This window comes from Cupressus sempervirens, chromosome 6 (genome assembly GCF_028749045.1).
Source record: "Cupressus sempervirens isolate cs-2001-9-10 chromosome 6, ASM2874904v1, whole genome shotgun sequence".
Lineage (NCBI taxonomy): Eukaryota > Viridiplantae > Streptophyta > Pinopsida > Cupressales > Cupressaceae > Cupressus > Cupressus sempervirens.
In genome coordinates this window covers 320321961-320344737 of record NC_143123.1, presented here as the reverse complement: position 1 = coordinate 320344737, position 22777 = coordinate 320321961, and positions in this window count along the sequence as shown.

Here is a 22777-nt window from a genome sequence, read left to right as displayed (position 1 = left end):
CAATGGTCTTATCTTGACCGAAATGTCATGCCATCCCTCCACTATGTTTCTCCTTAATCAGAGATTTTCCCTCATGGAACTTCTTGGAATGCACAATTGACTGCCCTTGAACAAGATACCATCCTGAATCAAATAGTCTAGCCACTTGGTTCTATCTACAGCAACAAGCTCTTTACAAGCTTTGCATGCTTCAGCAAAATCAGGATCCTCATGGTACAGATTGTTGAGTTCATCAAACCCAACTACTTCAACCTGCATTACTATAAGCAACAATTGTCTCCTACTTAGCGCATCTACAACCCTGTTAGATTTTTCACTTCTATGCTTCAACACAAATGTATAGCTCTGCAAGAACTCTACCCACTTCATATGCCTCTGATTCAATTTACCTTGGCTATTTAGGTACTATAATGCCTAGTGATCAATATATAAAACAAATTCCTTTGGCAACAAATAATGCCTCCATTTCTTTAAGGCTTGTACTATTGCATAGAACTCTTGATCATAAACAGAATACTTCTTTTTTGCATTATTCAATTTTTCACTAAAATATGCTATAGGCTTACCTTCTTGGCTTAATATAGCCCCAATAGCACTGCCACTAGCATCACAATCCACCTGGAACACCTTTCTAAAATCTAGAAGTGCCAACATAGGTTGTTCTATCACCTTCTTCTTTAGCAATTCAAAACTTCTCATAGCTATCACAGTCCTTTTGAACTCTTTTCTATCCCCTCTTATTGTGTCAGTTAGGGGTGCACATATGCCACTGAAATTCTTAATGAAATTCCTGTAAAAACTAACTAGACCATGAAATGATCTTACCTCAGTAGCAGACCTTGGAGTAGGCCATTCCAAGATGGCTTTTACCTTTTCTAGATCCACTTTAAGACCTTCAGGTGATATAACAAACCCCAAGTAGACTAACTCCCTTTTTGCAAAGATACACTTCTTCAATTTAATTAACAGTTTCTCTTCCCTTAACCTTTCAAGGACACTACGAATATGTAATAAATGTTCTTCCAAAGTCTTGCTGAAAATTAAAATATCATCCAAATAGACAATAACAAATTTTCTCAAGAACTTCTTCATAAGCCACATGAAGGTGCTTGGGGCGTTTGTCAATCCAAAGGGCATGACTAAACACTCATAAAGACCCTCCTTGGTCTTGAAGGCTATTTTCCACTCATATCCTTCTTGTATCTTTATCTAATGATAGCCACTCTTGAGATCTATCTTTATGAAGTACTGAGCTCCACTCAAGCAATCCATAAGGTCATCCATTCTTGGCAAAGGAAATCGATACTTGATGGTTATCCTATTTATAGCTCGAGAGTCTGTACACATCCTCCACTCTCCATCCTTCTTTAGTGCCAGTACTGTAGGTACTACACATGGACTCAAGCTCTCTCAAATCAAGCCCTTCCTCAATAGCTCCTACACCTATCTGTTTAGCTCTTCAGTTTCAGTAGGAGTCATATTGTGAGCAGCCTTGTTAGGAAAACTAGCTCCTAGGATTAAATCTATCTGATGACTAATTTGCCTTACCGGTGGCAATCCTTTTGGAACATTATCAGAGATGACATCTCTAAAATCACCTAGTAAATCTAAAACTTCAAGTGGTATTTCACTACTACCTTCTCTATCTTTCCTAGGGATCAAAGCATAGCACATACGCTGATGTTTCATGCCATCTAAAAACTTCCTTCCATCAACAAGACAAATCCTAGCACTACTACATACCTTTTTACCTTCCCTTTTCATGGGCTTTAGTTTGTGGCAAACTCCATCCTTTGTTAGAGAGTATGTGTTTGCATGACCATCATGTACTGCATGCCTATCAAACTACCATGGTCTTCCCAATAATAGATGGCAAACATCCACTGGAATAACACCACAGAGAGCTTCATCATGGTAACTCTCAATTTTTAATTTCACTAAACATTGTTCACTTACTAGGACATTATGATCATCTTTCACCCAAGCAATCTGATAGGGCTGGGGGTGTTTCTCCCTCTTGAGCTTCAGCTTAGAGACCATCTCCTCTGATACCAAGTTATCAGTGCTACCACCATCAATGATAACATTACAACATTTATCCTCACACTTGCACCTGGTATGGAATAAACTCCTCCTTTGTCTATGTTCAATCTCACCACTTAGTAGGACCCTTTCATTTACTGAAGTCTCTCCTCTTTCTGCATCCTATGAATGTGATGATTGTGCATCCTCATCCACATGAGCAACCCTAGCTTGACCCTCAGCTCTCCTATCTGTCCTTCCTTGTCATTGAAGACATTCAAAGGCACAATGAACTTCTTCATTTCAATGGAAATAGGTACCATGGAAGCCTCCTCTTCCTTTTCCACATCCTCTACCTCTTCCTCTCTAATTTCCAAAGTCTTGATCATGGGAGCGGTTGAAACCCTTGTTCCTCTGGTTCCTTCTAGTACCCACATCTTCATTTTTCTTTTGGATTTCATTTCGGCCTCCAAATGACCTACCACTACCCCTTCCTCCTTGACCACGCCCTCTTTGTCTCCCTTCAAACCTCTTATTTAGCTTCTCTTTAACTCATAGGGAAAACTTGTATGCCTCTTCAATGCTAGTCATTCTTACCAGACTTAATTCCTCCTGGATGCTAGCTTGCAACCCACTAATATAAAGAGTAACCTTCTCCTTATTTTCTTTTGCATGCCCTACTCTAATAAAAAGTCGATAAAACTCCTCTATATATTCCTAGACTGATTTTCCAGCTTGTTTTAACCCATGCATCTTCTTAAACAAATCAAGCTCATAATCAACAGGAATGAATTGCTTCTTCAATTTGTCCATCATACGATCCCACCTTGTGATCTTATCCTTTCCTCTTCTATTTCTTTCCAATTGAACCTCTTGCCACCAAATTTTGGCATGTCCTTTTAGTTTGGCCTTTGCAAACTTAACCCTATTTGGGTCCTTGATATCCTCATACTCAAAGTACTCTTCCAGTTCATTGATCCAGTCGATCAACTCATTTGGTCTTAAATTTCCTAAAAATATGCCCACATCAATTATAGGTCTTTTCCCAAACTTAGTAATGGCCCTAAAAAACCTTTCCTCTACCTAATTCAGAACCTCCCCATCAAATTCTCCTTCTGGTCCAATTTCTTCTTCTTCATTGTCATCCTCACTTTCGTCACCTGCAGTAACATTTGTTCCTCTACGGAGCTCCTCCTACAACACTTGTACCTGCCTTTGGAGGGCTCTAACTTCCTCAAGATTAATAGCTCTGGCCCTTCCACCATGCTCTCTTCATGGAGGCATCTTCTTAATTCAAACCCACAACCACACAGTCCTAGTGCAAACTGCCTCACAGTCAGCGCTTTGTCTACAAACTCAGGAAAACCAACTCTGATACCACTTGATGGGGACACAACCCAAGCACAGAATGGACACAATAGGAAAGGGAAAATTTTATTAACTATGAAAATATGCTAGTACATTTGGTACAGAGATAATAGAATTCAAAACATGCCCTATGGGCTTACAATAGCATAAATCTAGAGATAATTTCTTCCCCCAGTACCTTCTCTCAAACTCCACTTCGAACTGCCTTTTACAATGCCAGAAATATTCTTAAATAGACCCTAAAGGGTTAAGGATTAGGAATACATTCTAAAAACTGCTAGTAGGCATCCACTAACCAAATAGAAGGCTCTAGAAGTTGCATTTGAAGTCAGCGCAAAATTAGAAAAATCCAAAAATGGTAATCGAACTTTCGGGAGGCATAACTTTTGAACTATAGCTCTGATTGACAAACTGTTTACATTTCCCGAAAGCTCTCGAAGTGCTCTATAGCCCTATGGATAAGCTTTACTTTTCCACCTTTTTTGGCCCTATTCAAGGTCATTTAATGCCCCTAACCTGACTTTGAAGCATTCTTAAGATGTCTCCAAAAGATGAAAGACTGTGATAACTTTCAAACCATGGGGCCTTTTGACCTGATTTCTTTTTGGAATGCTCTAAATCACAATGACAATATTTTGACCAATTTACACCTTCTAGTTCACGAAAATGATGGCTCAATTACATACTCCTATTTTTCTAGCATTTACACATATCCCAAGGTGTTCAAATACTCTATCCTAGAACACTGATACTGGAACTGTGAGAGTTGGAACCTTTATTTGACCCAAATGGGTATCTAGAAATGAAAACACATGAAATAGAAACTAAGTCTAAGTATATTTTTTTTGGGTGACATAGGATTGCCCTTATACCTCTAGATGCTCCTGCATCAACACTCTTCAGCATGGACACTGTTGATGTTCAAGTTGTTGATAGACCTTCTTCCAAGCAGGTATTTTGGAAGGCATGCATGGAGAGGAAGTTTTAAGACTTTTTGCATGAACAAGTCACTCTTGGAAAGAAAGGTGAGGGAGGGTTTAAAAGGGAAACTTGGACAACAATTGAATGGAAGTTCAATGTAGAGATAAACATGACCTTGACTAAGGATAATTTCAAGAACAAACTAAAAACCTAGAAATAGGGATATAGAATAATGAAAGAGCTAAAGAATACTAGTGGATTTTCATGGAATGAGTCAACATAATCAATAGATGTTGATGACACTATTTGGGAATAGTTATTGAAGGTAATATGGTCATTCAAATGTTTAGTATTTATTTAACAAGTTATTAAGTTAGCAACGATAGTCAAATGAGTAATCCAATTTTTATGACAACATGCAGAGGAGAGAATTCAAAAATGAAAAAGTCTTTAAGAGGCAATCATTTAAATACTATAATGACTTAGCCTTGAGTGTGGGAAATGACATGGCGGATGGTGTCACATCTACAACAACACAAGACACGAAAGAAGGGCACAATATGAATGCAACTATAGATATTGATGATGATTATGAAGACAATCATATACCAATTTAGGCTATTGTTAATTTAGATGATGAAGATATGAGTATTTTGACATCCAATCAGTACAGTGCAGCAAGTGGAAAACATGGTTGTTCAGCATCATTAATAAAGAGGCAAAAGAGGAAGAAGGCCAATATAGCTAGTTCCATGGATGGGTTGTCTCATTTCATTGATAAGATAAATGATACCCTTCTTAAGCCTCAAATTATCAAATTGCATAAAGAGTGTAAGCTAACAGATTTACAAGATGTCTATATTGCACTAAAAACCACTGGTGAACTTAGTATTAGTAATTTGATTGGGGGCATTTGACATCTTTGTGTCTGATCATGATAGAGCCAAAGGGTTCTTGATAATGAACGAAGAGGAGAGAGAAAAATGCATTTGGATAAAGTTTCTGGGGCTTAATAACTTTATTGTTGTTCACATACTTTTGAGATCAATTTTATAGCTATTACATGTTTAATTTTGGTTACCACATCCCATTTGATGGATATATGAAAGGATTTTAGATGAATATTGTAGTTATATTGGTAAATTATAGTCACTTATATCAATCTAAAATTTATGTGTTGACTATTTTTTATGATCTCCTATGTATCTATATAAATTTCTTTTGAGTGACTAGCTATATAAATTCATACAATTATTTTTTGTTTGGATGATGATTATTTCTTTCTATAATTCAGGAATTGCATTTTATAAGATAAATGGTATTGAATTGGTGCATACTATTGACATGACAAAGAAGTTAAATTTGAAGAGGTAGAGGAGTTTGTGATAGGGTTTTCTTTATATGTTGTGGCTATGAATATACCTCTGTTGGGTGTTTACTCTTGACATAGCTATCGATATAAGGTTATACCAAGCTGGTTGTACTTGACAGGGACATCAACTAGTTGGTTGTGGAGTTTTTTTGTCATATTTTGTAGGGCATACACATTGTTGGAGCTATTTTCAAATTGTATATGTTTAAACACTCTTCTCAGATTGCTCATTGAGCAATACAAGGTTCTATACATTTGGTGGAATTGTTTACTAAGCCGAACTAGGCTATACTATGGTATTCTTCCTGAGGTTGTGTAGTTTATTGTGACGAATCTAGCTAGGATGTAGTACTAAATTATCTAAGACTAAAGTCTCAATAACATCATTATCTCATATAGAAAATTGATGCTACTTACATCATATGATATATCAGATTTTCCTTTCCAAGCATTCATGATGATGTCAATGTAGGTCAACCTTTGTTTATATCATTCTTGCCAAGCATTCATGATGACAATGATGCTACAGTAATCTTTGTCATTTCAATACAACAATAAGACTTGCTACAAAAATTTTGAATTGGTACATAGTATTGAAATTACAAAGATTGTTGTAGCAAGTCTTTTTGAAAACCTTATGCAGTAAAAGTTTTATACAGCAGCCAATTGCATATGCTTACAAATTTAGTTTAAATCTAGAACTTGAAATTTTAGATTTTTCACTGACTATAGGTTCAAGATTTTTATTCAATAACATTTATGTTATCATTAATGATTTGATTACAATGGGGGGTAATCATGACAATGATTTATTAGAGTTGTTGATTGGTTTTGTTTAAAACCTATTTGGTTTTCTATACTATGACATTTGATTTGTTTTATACTATGTTCTTTGTCCATTGTGGTTGTACACTTGATACACTTTTTACTTATGTTTTTCATTGTTTTTGTTTTTTGCATGTATTTACTATTGTTTTGTAGATAGTTGATAAGATGACACAAATATTCTTGCATGTCATTCTAATAAGTTTTCACAGTGCATTGTTTTTCGATACAGGATTCATGGCTTTGACAAATGTGGCAATTCATAATTACCCATGCGGTGCTAGGCCATGCCCGTTAAAAGTATCATGCATGAAGAAAAATCTTAGGCACCAGTTTTGGTGTTGTCCAGAGGGGGAAAATGTTATTAATGACATGTTATATATTGAATGTTTCATATTAATTTCATGTAATCTTTTTAGTATAAACTAATGTATATTTTGTATTGTAGGGGAACAATGGTTGCAGACATTTCATGTGGGTTAATGTTTTCTCTACAACTGCACATAATGAAGGAGATGAGTGGAAAATGTGTAAGATACAAGAGGTGGTCAAGGCTGATATTGGTTCAATGATGAAAGCTAAAAAATATGATGATGGGCATGAGTGTCAAATATGTAACGCACAACATGAGTGTAAAATGTATAAGGCACAAGAGGCTAAAATAGTCTTTTTGCATTGCCTTGCATGCTACCTTCTGTGTGTAATTATTGGCCTCCTATTCTACATTGTATATTAGAACCTTATGCAACAATGAGCTTAATAAAGACAAGAGTTTACTATATGTTTTGTGAGTTACCTCAATCTCATAATTTTGTATACAGACATTTGACAAGTTTTATGTAATGTCACGACAATTTATAAATTAATAAAGTTTTTGGAGTACATATTTTCCATTTGTAGCATTAATTTAGTGACAATAAGTAAAATGACTCTAAAATTATGTTCCAGAATCCAAAATCAAGGTTTCTAAATGCCAATTCTCAAATCATATTTCAACAACCAAACGGTCCCTTAGATCTACCACTATTGCATCAAATTCATTGGAGTTTCTATTTTTAAATAGCTTAGTAGTTTCCATCTCTTGGTATTGTGTGTCATTCTCCTCAATAGCAATTTCCTTCCTTCTTCTCAATGATTTCTTTAGGTCTTCTCTTTCTTCATTCAACTAATGTAGAATGAGTTGTATTTCAATCTCTTGGTTCTCAATAACTTTCCCAACTTATAGACTTCCATTTCCAAGATCTTTCCTCAAAGCTACAAAGCTTTACTTTTACAGAACAAAGCTCTGGTACCAATTTTTGGAATTACAATAGGAAAGGTAAACTCCGAGACAAGGGATGAATCAGTGCTTTAAACTTTAACCCATGAAAACATTCACCATGCATCCATATCACAATTTAACAAGTAAGTTAAAATACCATATAAATCATATACATCTAAAGTATGTAAACAAGTAAGCATTCACACATATATGAAACAAGATATGGTTACCCAAAAACCCTCCAATAAGAAGGTAAAACTGGTGTGGGGATGACACCCACAAATCTTCACTACTACAATAATAAAGTGTATCCAATGAGGGTTACAATCTTTGATCATGAAACATGATCCACCCTATGAGAGATCTACCCTATTAAAAGCTTATAAAGACTATTAGGTCTTACCCTGTTAAGGATTTCAGCACACTGTTAGAAGTGTGCCTAGTTAAAGGACTTCAACTCAAAATTAAGTAATCACTTTGCTAGAGGATTTCAATGTAGCTTGTTAGGACTACTCGATTAAGAGATTTAACTGATTCACCTATTAGAATGTCTCAACAATGATCTTGTGATTAACACTTTGTTTCCTAATGTTAGATCACCTCTATGCTAATGTGTACTTGTTCCTTCTTGATTAGATGTCTCTCTATTGTTTAGTATTTTCTTCCTCTATTCTCCTTTAACTGGTTCTGCAATGCAATGAATATCATAATACCTTGATCACCATGAATGTCCTATTTGCACATGAAAACTCTCCTTCTCTTTCCTTGATCATTCATTCATTCCCTCATAAAAAGTTTAGGGTATGTCCTATTAGAAATAGATAATACTGAGAGGGGGGGTGAATTAGTATTTTTAATCTTTTTACCCACAACTAAATATTATTAATTATTTTTCCACAAGCATAAGAGAGAGAACCAATAGTGCTGAACAATATAAACAACCATACATAAAGAGAACTCATAACACCATTTTTTTTAACTAGGGAAACTCTAGCCAAGGGAAAACCCTGATGGGGATGGAATCCACAAGATGATTCACTATATAAAGAATCTGGTTAAGGATATTGACCTTGTTAGGAGTCTATGAACAATGTATAGTGTCTCAAGTCCCTGTTAGGAGACTAGGCCTTGTTAGAAGCCTCAACCTTGTTAGGAGTTGCTTCAACCCTGTTAGGAGTTGGTAAATGATATACAAATCTGTGCAAGAAGAGCCCACTACCCTAACATGCACCTATACAAATGAGTTCTTCAAGAGAATAGATATACGTACAAAACTAGATCACTTGTTGTACTTTGAAAATTTTCTTTGTCAATAATTGTTCATAATTGAATTACTTGCTATACTTCACAATTCTTTTGATTGTCAGTTCTTCATATAGAGGGTAACTGCACATATATTAAATTGCATCATATTTCACATCACATAACATTACTTTACATAGCATTTTTCATCATCCACATTATACCCTAACTTTGCAATTGAAGTTCTATATATATACCAAAAATATTAATAAATTCTCTCTTAGTCGGCTCACATATCATCCTTACAGTTGGCTCATCAAGAATTAATAGTTAAAACAATTATTCAAGTCATTTAACTCATTCTACTAACATGGTCTATTCTACACTGTGAAATCACTACATCACTATTTCCTTCATAACTTGAACTCGATTGCTCATATGGAAATGCACACTAGTATGCATCATCAGGATGATGTCATGCATCTTTGGTTAACTGTGCAAGAGAATATTCTTCTATCAAAAATTCTTGTCATGTTGTAACATTTTTTAATACTTAGACAATTTTTCTTCACAAATAATCATGACTAAACTACAAATGTTTCCATAAATGACAACCGCATATCTCACCTTATTTAATTGATTGGTCATATTGACAACAATCTCCCCCTTTGGTATTGATGGCAATATTTTGGAAAAATTGGCTAAGTCCCAAACATGTTGTCATACCAATCAAAGTAAATACCCATAACACAATAAAAACATTATATTCATTTTTTTAATGGATTAAATCCCTTATAACTTTGATTACAAAGTTTTCTTAAAGAAAAACTTACTACTATACTTCAAAATATAACTATATAATTTACAATTACAATTTTCCTTATTTCTCCCCCTTTGACATCAGTGAAAAAGGTGCCAATAAAAGGGGGGGAAAATCTATCAAAATCTGGTAGCTACATCAAAACTTGGAGAAATAATCACTAAAGTTAGTCTTCAACTATGCAAGGTGTTTTTTCCAACTATCTTTTAGTGCATCAGACACATTGATTAATGCACATAGATCATATGTAGCTAACTCTACTATAATCAAATTTTTAGCCACAAATTTTTCATATGAGGACTTGGCTACCAATCATTCCTCCAATTGATTTTCTAGCAATGTAATCTATGAGGAGAAGTGGTCTCTCAAAAGTATAAATATTTTCAAAGCTTTCTCCTTTTCTACTTGTAAACCCCTGATGTTATTATGAATTTTTTGAATTATATGCTCAAGGGTTTCTAGCTTTTGATTTTGTTTCAAAAAGTTATCTATGAGTTTCTAAAGCTCAGTTATCTTCTTTTTGATTTGTTCATCAAAACCTTGAAGGTGAAGTTATGTCAAGTTGCATTTAGCGTAAGTCTATTTCCCTTCTTCTACACTCTATCTCAATTCCTTAACGCATACATTTAGCATTTCTTATGTTTGCACACATGGTATTAAGAAGTTTACCATCATCCTTAGTTTGTTCTTAAATTGTAGCAACATTGATAAGTGTTGTAAACTCATTATCAAAAGTTTTACCCAAAATTGTTTCTCTCTGTTGGATATCTATAGGTGTGTCAAAAAGACTTATTCTCTTCTCCAATCTTTTGAAAGCTAAATTTAAAGTCTTCACAATAGACTTGACTAATTTCTTCTTTTAAAGAAATTTACTTAAAGAAGATATAAGATTTTGTGCCTCATCTTCTTCATTTGACTAAACTGTTGCTATTGTGACCACTACTACTTTGAGTAGGTGGTGTAGAGGGTGTTAATGGTATCATTTCTACAAGTGCACTTGCAGTAGCTACTTCAGTGCTAGGTTCAAGTTTCTTAGTCAAAAGGTGCATTTTCTTCCTTAGGCTCTTGATGTTTTGTTTCATCAGATGAGCTATTGTAATCAACAATATTGACAATAATGTTGGAACCAAAATCATTAAAATGGTCCTTAATTTTATCCATTGTTACATTGGTGTCATCCACTTGTATAGATTCACTGCCAATGGTAATATGTGGTGAATCATTTGGAATTGATGTATCATTTGGTTGCTCAAAATTGTGAGGAGGACTGACTATAGTAGGTCTTGTTTCCTCTATCTGTGCACTCTTCTCAAACTCCTTAGGCATAGGGCTTGCCTTCTCTTGATGCACACTCTCCTTTGACATAGTAGACATGTATGTGACTATTACCTTTTGAGCTTCTATATTTGCTTCTTCATAATTTCCTCCCATGAGGAGAGTGGATCTCTTTTTATTTCTCAATAATGGCAATTTTCCTTTCAAAATTTTAGTTATTTCTTCCTCATTATTTACAATACATAGCTTTTTCACCATATTAATCCTTATTTTCTTATCTTCCTCAATTATTCTACTTTTTATGTTTCTTAGTCTATTGTACAAATCTTTAGGTATCTGACCTCTTGTGCTATCAAACTTTTTGTCTTTTAAAATCATATTTCTAACTATAGCATTTTCTAGCTATTTATTATTTATATTATTATACAAGTCATAGTACTTATTCAATTATACAAAAATATTGTCGTTAATAATTTTCATGTTAATATTATCTACCTTGGGTTTCCATGATTTTCTTCCTGTTGAAGGCTTTGCTACCTAATTCGTTGGTTCTACTAGTCTATCACTAGTCTCCTCTTCAGATTCAGAAGAACTAATTTGCAAGGTTCTTCTCTTCTTGCATGGTCCACTTGTAGTTTTCTTGACTCTCTTCTTAGGAGAGATTTTCTCAAGCCTTGTCAATTTCCTAAATGTTGACACTTCCTCATTTTTCTTTAGGTTTCTTAAAGGTTTTTGTTGTGCAACTATTGCATATGACACTATAGCTACTTGTGCACTTTTTTGGGCAACTATGACCTCTTTAGTAGGTCTAGCCATTGAAATAGGTGTAGGGGTCAATATTTTAGATTGATAGGGGTCAATAGTTTAGATTGACCACTGGCCTTCATTTCCATAGCTATCCCTTTCACCTCTTCAAATTCCTTTCTTGAAATTCTTGATTCCTTCAAGATAGAATCAATCACTTTTTCTACCTTCTTTGTGGAGTCCTTGATTATCTTATTTGTTTTAACTTCTCTCATCTTCTTAGTATATGTCCCCCATCTAGGACATTCAAAATCAACTTCTAAGTGTAGGATTATTTGCACATATCCTTCAATTATTTCCTCACTCAATTCATAACCCATAGGTTCAATAAACTTAACTCAAGGAACTATTGCCTCCATACATGTGAAATCTATTTCTACCATGAAGCATAGTTCATCCTTATATTTTTCTACTAGCATAGGAGGTATCCTATACCTTTGCTTCATTTTAGATTGGAAAGACTTCATCGTTCTATCAATATCATTATCTCTGACTATTTTTGGTTTTGTTTTGTATGCATGAGTGATAATCTACATTATGCCCTCACTTCCATCCCAATTTGAGATACTAGGAAACTTCTTTGTTGCATAGAAGAATATATGAGTTAGTAGGGATTCAAATCTAAAAATTGTGTGTAATGTCCCTTTTTCTGAAACTTCACCTTCTTGGGCTTGCCTATGTTGGAAAAAATTATTATTTTTAATTATTTGAAAAGGGACATGACAAGTCCTCCCCTCCCAAATATTGCTTGTCCTCAAGCAATTGTTGAACAATAAACCAATCAATCCACCTGGATCCCAAATGTAGTCATGAACTATACTACTATCAATTAACACAGGCTCCTACAATATCCTCTGCAATATAAACAAGAGGAATCCATAACCAAATTGACAATTACAGCTCAACCAAACTCCAAAATCACCACTACCATAGTCAAAAACCCATGAGACACAAACTCTTAGAACATCAGAACCCAAGTAAAGTCGACAAATCAAACTGCCAACATAGTAAATACCATCAATGCATCCCACTGGCCTATACAGAATGTACAATCTAACTCTGCAACAATGGTGAATGCTCTCGAATGAAACTGTACCAAGTATGGAGAATCCACACACTGTACAACTCCTATAGTCAACACAACTCTGCAAATCACCGGCCACTATCTCATAACCATAACTCCCATGCACTGCTGATGGTGAAAAGACATTACAAGATAAATAGAAAGAAATGGAACACAAACCAAATTTCCCATGAACAAGTGATACAGCCCACTGTGACTGACCACCAGCTAAGTCAAGAGATTTCATAGCCAAAGGAGTAGAATCAATAACAACAACTGCTGAAGCATCACTCCCAAACTCCTGCTCTAAGTCATGTATTATCAAGCTGTCAATTGTGGACCCTATCGCCATGTCATGCCCATCAAAACTCTCATCTTGAGGCATCAAACCATCCCATAACTGATGATAAACACTATGAACCAAAGTACATCTCTGTATCATCATCTCATCAACATGGTCATCAAAGGTCAATTGATGAGCATACCTCATAGTGTACTGCCGATAGAATGCACCAATCTCAGTCGGTGGCTTAGACTACAATCCAGATGAAACTAACTGCAATCGATCACTAACCAAGTTGGAATTGACTACTACCTCTGAAGACATTGCCAAGGGAGTAATATTACTAGCAGGAACCATGCCAACTACTAGCTCACCAACATCACACATGATCTTTGATACAACATCTCTAGTCTTTGTGCCATTAGTACTAGAGGCCACCACCATGTCAGGCATACCACAACAACCAACTCAACTGAACCTGACTCTAGTGGGAATGAACCCAATATGCCAATGTTAGTATCAAGGATGGATGCATCCCCATCTCCACTGTCTCTAACAATCTTGACCATGGACATCCTTAGATCACTAAACACCATAGCTTGTAACTGTACAAAATCTGGTAAAGATTGCAGTCGCTCCAACTCCATGGTCACCTTAGTCAAATGAAATTGTGACTCCTTGAAAGCCAATTGTGTACTCTCAAGAATCTCAGAAGTCACCTCGAGTTGCTGAGTAAGCTCATTCACCTCATCTTCCTTAGCCAATAATGCGTCATATGTTGTACTCCCCCACTCCATAAGATAATCTCTGTCGGCTACCAACTACATATAATTCTGTCTCAAAATCTGAATAGCCTCCCATAAAGAGTGGATCTCTATCAAGGAAAGATAACTTCCTTCCTACTCATCACTAGTAAGAGAACCCCATCCATAAACTACTAACAACTGACAAGCAGCATCGAAATGCTGGCAAGCGATAGCAATGTCTCACTCACTAACTCTCAATTGATTAGACACATGATGGCACTGGCTAGACTGTCTCCTACAAACCTCCTCTGATGCACTATCTAAAGGAGTATCCTCAAAGTTACTAGTCTCTAGAGTATTACCATCCATATCCTGTGAATCAACTCCAAAGCCCATATCAACATATGGAGTATCAAAAATTGTAGCACTGTTATCCAACTCCTCTGTACCAAAAGAAACTACCAAGGAAACTAAGTCTTCAAAATTGCCCACTGCATCCTCCTGGATGTCATCAATGCCAATATGATCTTGGGACTCATCTGTACACACTGCCAAATATGAAAGATCATCAACACATTCCAGCAAGTATGGTCAACTGGATATATGAACAAAGCCCAACACCGGTGTATAAAAACAAATACCAACAACAGACAAGCTGCTAGCACAAGAAAAGACAACACCATGCAATTTGCTAATCAAATCCATGATAGCACCCAAACAAAAACTGCTACCAAAAAGTGTTAAAGATCTCTAGTCAACTAAATCCCAAATGCCAATATAACAATCTTGAGTCCATATTCGTAAACTAGAATTAGCTGGTAACTCAAGAAAACTCCTCACCTGAGTAATATGACCAATACCAACTAACTCCACATACCTGTCATGATGAGATAATGAAGTCACAATACTATCTTTGTTCACTTTTAGCTGGCTAGACAAATCATGTGAAGTACTACCAGCCTCAACCTCATGTGATGAAGCATCTAACTGTGCCTGGTACTCTTTCTCAGCAAAGTCATGAATGCTCAATGTCTACTCATCTCTACTAGGTATCTCACCATCATGCACAACAACATCCTCATAATCATCATTTGAACCCACTACGCTATAGTCGCTGCCTATTGTAACTATACCATCCTGAATACCTGTGACATCACCCTTTGACGACGTGTATACACTTGTCTCAATTTGAGTATCAAGTTGACCATTACTATCAATCTATCAATCTATGTAATATCCTTTCTCACTACCTCCTATGGCAGAGTAGAATTTGAGACCTCTGCCTGGCTATAAGCTAGTTTCTCAAACTCCTCATGCAAGTTCTTGGTAATTGTGTCATCTACCCTATGAGAAAAACTGCCAAATAGAAATCCAGTCAACTTATCCACCTTAGCTGGGTCGAACAACGTATCATTCATCATATGGTGGTGCTTAACCAATTGTTCAGACATTTCATGGCTTATTTTCCTAAGTTTATCTCGAATGTCTAAATAACCATCCTTTCTACTATTCTGACTCTGGATATCAATTGTCCAAGATCGTGTCCTCTGAGACTTTGTATTGTACCTGTCCATTCTAGATAAAGTAGAGTGTAACCCCAATACGTTATAACTTCTTCAAACACCAAGAATCTTTATACTTCAATTGTTTGACATTTCATCAAACACTTTGCAAGCAAGGGGTCATATGCCTGATATAATTTTTTCGATTGCTACAAGGACTCTTGTTTCGATTTGCATCAAAGAGAATTCTTACAAAAAGACTCCAAATTGTCTAAAAAATGACCTAACATGAATGTGCAACTAATTTGGTAAAATTCAATACAAATATGAGACTTAAACTACTTGCAATATGTAGCTACAGCAACTAGTAATTATGACAAATACCTTGGATGTCTTGGAAGAATTTCTTTGCCATCTCATCTGAATCAGCCATACTTTTTCCTTCCTTGGATTTTTTACTTTTACTTTCAACTGGAGGTTTGATCAAAATTTCTTTATTCTTTTCTTGCTGTAAATATCCCTTTTCTCTTTCACTCAGTTGCATGCAACCATAAATTTTGACATACAACTAATTAGAAGCAACATGCAACCACCAAATTCACCAAGAACTAACATGCAAATGATTAGAAGTAGCATGCAACCATAAATTTTGACATGCAGCTGATTAGAAGCAACATGCAACCATAAATTATGACATGCAAGATTTGGGTATTTGTCAAAACTGACATGCAAACTTCTACAAACCCTCAAGTTGGCAAGATCATAGCTCTGATACCACTGTAATGTCCCTTTTTTTGAAACTTCACCTTCTTGGGCCTGCCTGCCTTGGCAAAAATTATTATTTTTAATTATTTGAAAAGGGACATGACATTGCGCTCCTAGACTTCTTGATTTTTGATATGTTATCCAGCAACTATGTTCTAATAATGTCACATAGATTAGCTTTTTCTCCCTTCACTTCCATGTAAGCTTCATGAAGAAATCTTGTAGGGACTGAATCTATCCTAGATTAATGGTTGAACTTGTATCCCAAAATTTTGCTAACCATTCTCACTCCATTATCTTGAATGGTATTGACCTTCATGTTTCTACCATTAAAACCTATGTTGAGATTTTTTTCAACTAACTTGCGCACATTATTTATGTTCACTAGATTGCATCCTTCATTGTTTAAACCTATGACCTTGTGAATTAGGTCATTATCAATACATATGAAAGAATCTCCTAACCATAGAAGGTCATCATGAACTTTTCTCAAAATTATTCTCATCCATTCATGATTATCAAAGTCCATAAAGAACATGTGCTTAACTAGGTTAAGTTGTTCTAGGTATGCATGTTCTGGTTTTACTTCCAAATCTTTGTTGCACATTTTCTCCAATTCCTTATGAATATTTGTATCTTTTATGCTTTCAATTTTATAGTGAATATAACCTCTTATATCTTTGACATGAAGTACATTTTCTAGTACTTGTAAAAATGCTCCAATGGGGTCATCAAGAAGAGAGACAAATGGGGGTTTCTTGAAGTTGTATCTAGGTCTATTGCTGACATTAAACACTTCTTGTCTTTCCATTTATAAAAAATATACTCAAAAAATTTAGAAAATAGCTTGATTTCACATTTTAGGGTTTTAGAAATTTGTTTATCTGCAAACTTCTTTAGCACTGTAAATCTTGCTTCAATCTCACACTTTAGATTTCACATAAGAAAATGGTATTTGCAAATCAATTTGTATCCTTTAAATCTTTTGCAATCTATACTTCACATTAAATGCATATCTGCCACTAGTTCAATATATTGTCTCTATATAAAAAAGAGGTTATTCTTCTTATATAACCTTATATAGATCATATTAAGCAATGTGCACTTCACTGTAAACTTCTCTCGATGTTTAGTATATACTATTAACTACAAAACCTATGATATTCTCTCTAACATCATTTATTAATAACTAACGAGCTATTTCATTAAGAATGCTTAATTCTAGTAGGATGAGTTGTAGAAAATAAGTGACTTTACTATCTTATCAGGTACATTATGATGAGCTTCTTCCTAAACTGTGTGAGAACTTCCAACTTCTCTTCCTTTTACAAATGTTTCCTTAAATTCTTCTATCAGCTCCTTCATTTCTTCCTTCAAACTATCATCATTTCATCTGTTGTTCGTTCTATTATTCTGATTCATGTTAAGGTTTCTTCTATCCATTCTACAAAACTTTTCTATGTGTCCAAATTTATTACATAATTGGCATATAAGTACATTCCTTCTTTGTTCTTTATTCTGGTTGTTAGGTGCTCTATAGTTCCTTGCTATGTGTCAAATATTTTTGCATCTGTAACAAACAATTTTTCTTCTTTCTCCACTTCCATGGCTATGAGATCTTCTTCTATTGCCTACACGGTTAGTGTTCCTAGACATTCTACTATTTGCATTATCACTATCAAATTTAGGTTTCTTACAATCCACTACATAATGTCCATATCCATGACAATTATGACAATAAAAATTTGAACTACCTTTACAATCATCTTTAGTATGTTCAAGTTCATTGTACTAGGCATGAGGTTCCTTTCTTCTATTATCCTCATCCTGATTAGATTCTTTAGATTTCTCAGAGTGAACAACATTTTCCTTCTCCTTAGATGTATCATCTATTTTTCTTATGCTTATATCCTTTTGACTTCAGGGGTATCAATTTCTTTGCTCTCAATAGATTTCTTGGTGGATTGTCCAAGGAAGAATCCAAGTCTAGTCTTCTCATAAAGAGGTCTCTGTATAGATATTTGTTCTTCAATCTTTTCACTACTAGTATATAATTTTTTAAGTTGTTGTTTGGTTTGCACCAACTCACCTTTCACAATAGTGTTTTATTTTTCTAATTCTGCATGCTCTAACTTGATAGATTCCAATTTAGATGTTACCTTTCTTAACTGGGATCTTAGATCTGCATTTTCAGCTTTTATTTCAAAGTTATTCTTTCCTCCATTTTTCTTAAGACTTAACTTGAGTTCAATTATTTTTAACTCATTTTTCAAGATCTCTTTTTCTTTCTTTAGATCTTCAATATCATCATCACTGGTTTGCTTACTAGGTCCTTTTTACTCTAGGCCATCTATCTTGTCCTTTAGTTCACCAATGTAAGCTTTTGCATCTTTATATTTTTCTTTTAGGCCATCTCTTTCATCAGTAATGAGATCAATTGGTTCAAAAGGTTCTTCAAGATTCTTCTTCAATTGTTCCATATCCATAGGAATCTTATTCAAGCTATTAAGCCTCTTTTGGATAACTAGGCTCTTATACCAATTGTTATAAATAGATAATACTGAGAGGGGGGAGGCAGGGTGAATTAGTATTTTCAATATTTTTACGCAAAATTTAATAATATTAATTACTTTTCCACAAACATAAGAGAGAGAACCAATAGTACTAAACAATATAAACAACCATACATGAAGAGAACTCATAACACCATATTTTGTTAACTAGGTAAACCCTGGCCAAGGGAAAACCCCAATGGGGATGGAACCCACAAAATGATTCACTATATAAAGAATTTGGTTAAGGATATTGACCCTCTTGGGAGTCTATGAAGAATGTATAGTGTTTTGAGTCCTTGTGAGGAGACTAGGCCCTTTTAGAGGCCTCAACCCTATTAGGAGTTAGTAAATAATATACAAATGTGTGCAAGAAGAGCCCACTACCCTAACATTCACTATACAAATGAGTTCTTCAAGAGAATAGATATACATACAAAACTAGATCACTTACTATACTTTGCAAATTTTTTGATTGTTAGTAATTGTGCATAACTGAATTACTTGTTATACTTTGTAATTCTTCATACAAAGGGTAACTACACATATATTAAAGTGCATCATATTTTACATCACATAACATTACTTCACATAGCATTTTTCATCATCCACATTACACCCTAACTTCGCAATTGAAGTTCTTTTGATATACCAAACATATTAATAAATTCTTCCCTAGTCAGCTCACATACCATCATTAAAGTTAGCTCATCAAGAATTAATAATTAAAACAATTATTCAAGTCATTTAACTCATTCTACTGACATGCTTTGCTTTGGATTGTGAAATCACTACATCACTATTTCCTTCATAACTTGAACTTGGTTGCTCATATGGATATGCACACTGGTATGCATCATCAAGATGACATCATGCATCTATGGTTAACTACACAAGAGAATATTCCAAGGGAATATTCTTCTATCAACAAATCTTTTCATGCTACTATAACACTTTCTAATACTTAGGCAATTTTCCTTTACAAATAATCATTACTAAACTACAAATGTTTCCATAAATGACAACCACATATCTCACCTTATTTGATTAATTGGTCATATTGCCAACATGTCCTCCTTAAGAAGACCTAGGTGACTTAGGGTTAGGTATGAATTAATGGTTGTGATTCATCCATATTTCCACTTAAACCTTCCCTTTACTTGACTGGATGCATGTAATACATAGGGATTCCCACTTAACATTTGTCCTTATCAACAAAAGATCGTAAATCAATCCTTAAGTCAGCCCAAAAATGGTTTACATAGTAGTTTGTGCCAAGACAAATAACTATGACAAATTTGTGTTACTCAGCATCCAAAGTCCTTGGTGCTCGGAACTAAGACTTCAATGCTATCACTCAGTAACTAAATGACTTGACATGCACTATTTTCTCAGCTCCTAAAGCACTCAGTGAATACTATCTACTCAAAGCTTGAGTAATTTAGTATATGAGTGACTTAGCACTCACTATTTACTCAGCATATTCTAACTTACATGTTGTGCTCAGCATATGTTGCTTGTTTAACATGAACTAATTAAATGAATTAACTGTATAGGCACTCACTTTTCAAAACCAATCTAAGCCTAACAAATTATGCATTACAACCCCAAAATGAGACTCAATCTAAATATTACAACTCCATTCAGATTTTTATTTTTGTCCATATAACATATAGACATGCCCCTGATAGTGCGAAAGATAATTGGGAGATAATCAGAGAGTACTACTTTTATATGAGCAATGATAGATCTCACTATCATGAGTTTGTCCAACATTTTTTTGAGAATCATTTTGAGTTCTTGCAAGAACATGATATTGCTATAGATAGAAATCTCATTTGGTCAGATAACTACATAGGTCAATTCAAGATTGCTCGCATATTTTATTGTTTGTGTAGAATGCATGTAAAGATGGTTGTACCTCATATTTAAAGATTTTTTTAGTCTTGACATGGGAAAGGGAAACATGATGGAATGGGGGCATGTGTGAAGAGAGATCTAGTGAAAGAGAAAATGATGATTTCAGTAGCAAAACAACTTGATTATCTTACCATAGTCGATTGGTGTACATTTGCATTATCATAGGGGGTATTTTGATTGACCAGTACCCAAGTCCTTTTGGTTGGATGAGGAAAACTCCTTAGGTGATAGAATGGATTGTGCTAATGTCAAATATTCTTAAAAGATGCATTTTTCTGTATCTCTAATTGTAGTACATGGACAATTTGGACATGACAACTAGATTTCTTTTGTCCTAGTTGTTTTTAGTGTGATTGGGATCACTGTGAGTCAAGTGAGTGGGTGGATACATGGCCTCCACATTATCTTACTCCATTACCTCTCATTCCCTCTATCATAAATGATGAGATGGATAGTTCTATTGACCATAACCATCTATTAGATCTTCTTTAGCTAGGATAGGTCTTATATTGGTTGCACCATAGGGGGATGATGATAAATTAGATTACTTGTTAGCAGATTGTGTAAGAGGTAAAAAAACATTGCACAAATGATGATAGATGATGATGGATTTACATATCCTATTGGTTCAACTATTGTTGCTGGAACATGGCTGTAGACATACATGCTTTTGAAGAATGGAATTCCTACATTCAAAGATTATTAGAAGCAAAAAATAATTTGCATATATTTACATCTTATAATAGTAGAAAATCTGAAGTTGTTGAAGCATCAAGGAAGACCAAAAGTAAAATATAGTTTAATCTTTAGTAATGTTGATCACAGAGCCCTATTGGAGACCCTCAAGTAGAGAAATGACCCTTTAGGAACACTTCAATAGGTAATACTAACTAACAAAAGGTTTCATTTCTTTGTTATAAGCTTTAAATTTAGTTTCATATGTTAATTATATGCCTTTACTTGTACTTAATATAAAATTCCTACAATACTAACATTCACTATGATATTGAATTGTAGGCATCGTCAACAATAGTAGTGCATAAAGATAGAAACAATTTTAAGGGGTGGAATGAAGACAATTCTATGATAGTTTAGTCTCTAAGATTTTTGGTAGTTGTGTACATAAAATATGGTTCTATCAATTATATACATAAGGAATTTCTAGTATGCACTATGATGTACATTGTGTACCTTTTGTTCCATATACATAACTTTGTATGGCAAAGATGTATTCATGTTTATATCATTTAGATGTAATTATGATGAAACACTTGACATATTGGAAATATGAACTCATTAATTTATTATATCTTTTCATAAGATTCACTAATTATTTTTTTCATATTAAATATAATAATGATACATTCTTATAGACATCTATGTAACCACTTAGCCTATTAGTCCACATTGGTCAAAGGTTGATCAAAATGGTCCAAGTAGCGAAAGTCATAAATAAAATGGAGGGAGCATAAAAATCATATTTTTAGTTCATCTAATTAATATTGGTCATGTTTACAATACTCAAGTGAACCCTAGTGACACCATTCATTCAACCACATAGAGCCTGCAACATTCTTGAGCACCCTAAACTAGAGTGTCTCCAAGGTGCCCTAAGCATATTTGGGCTGCAATCTTCCATCACTTGTAACTCAAAACTTGTAAGGCCTATCAGCAAGCTTTTAGATGTTAGAGGAATATGATATTGATGTCCATAATAACCTCTCTCATTTTTGGGATATTCAATTTTATTTGGAATTGGCATAGCCATCTCAATCAATACCAAACCTCACAATGTTCCTCAGTGAATTGGTGCACCAGTGCAAACATTTCAAACCATTCATCATGGTATCATTTTTTCAATTCTATTAGCTCTAGATGATCGGGTGAACCTTGATAACACCATTGTTTCAACCATGAAGATCTTAGAACATGCATGAGCACCCTAAATCAGAATGTTTCCAAGGTACTCTAAGCATTTTTGGGTTTCGATCTTCTAATGCTTGTAACTCAAAACTTGTCAGTCCTATCAAAAAAAT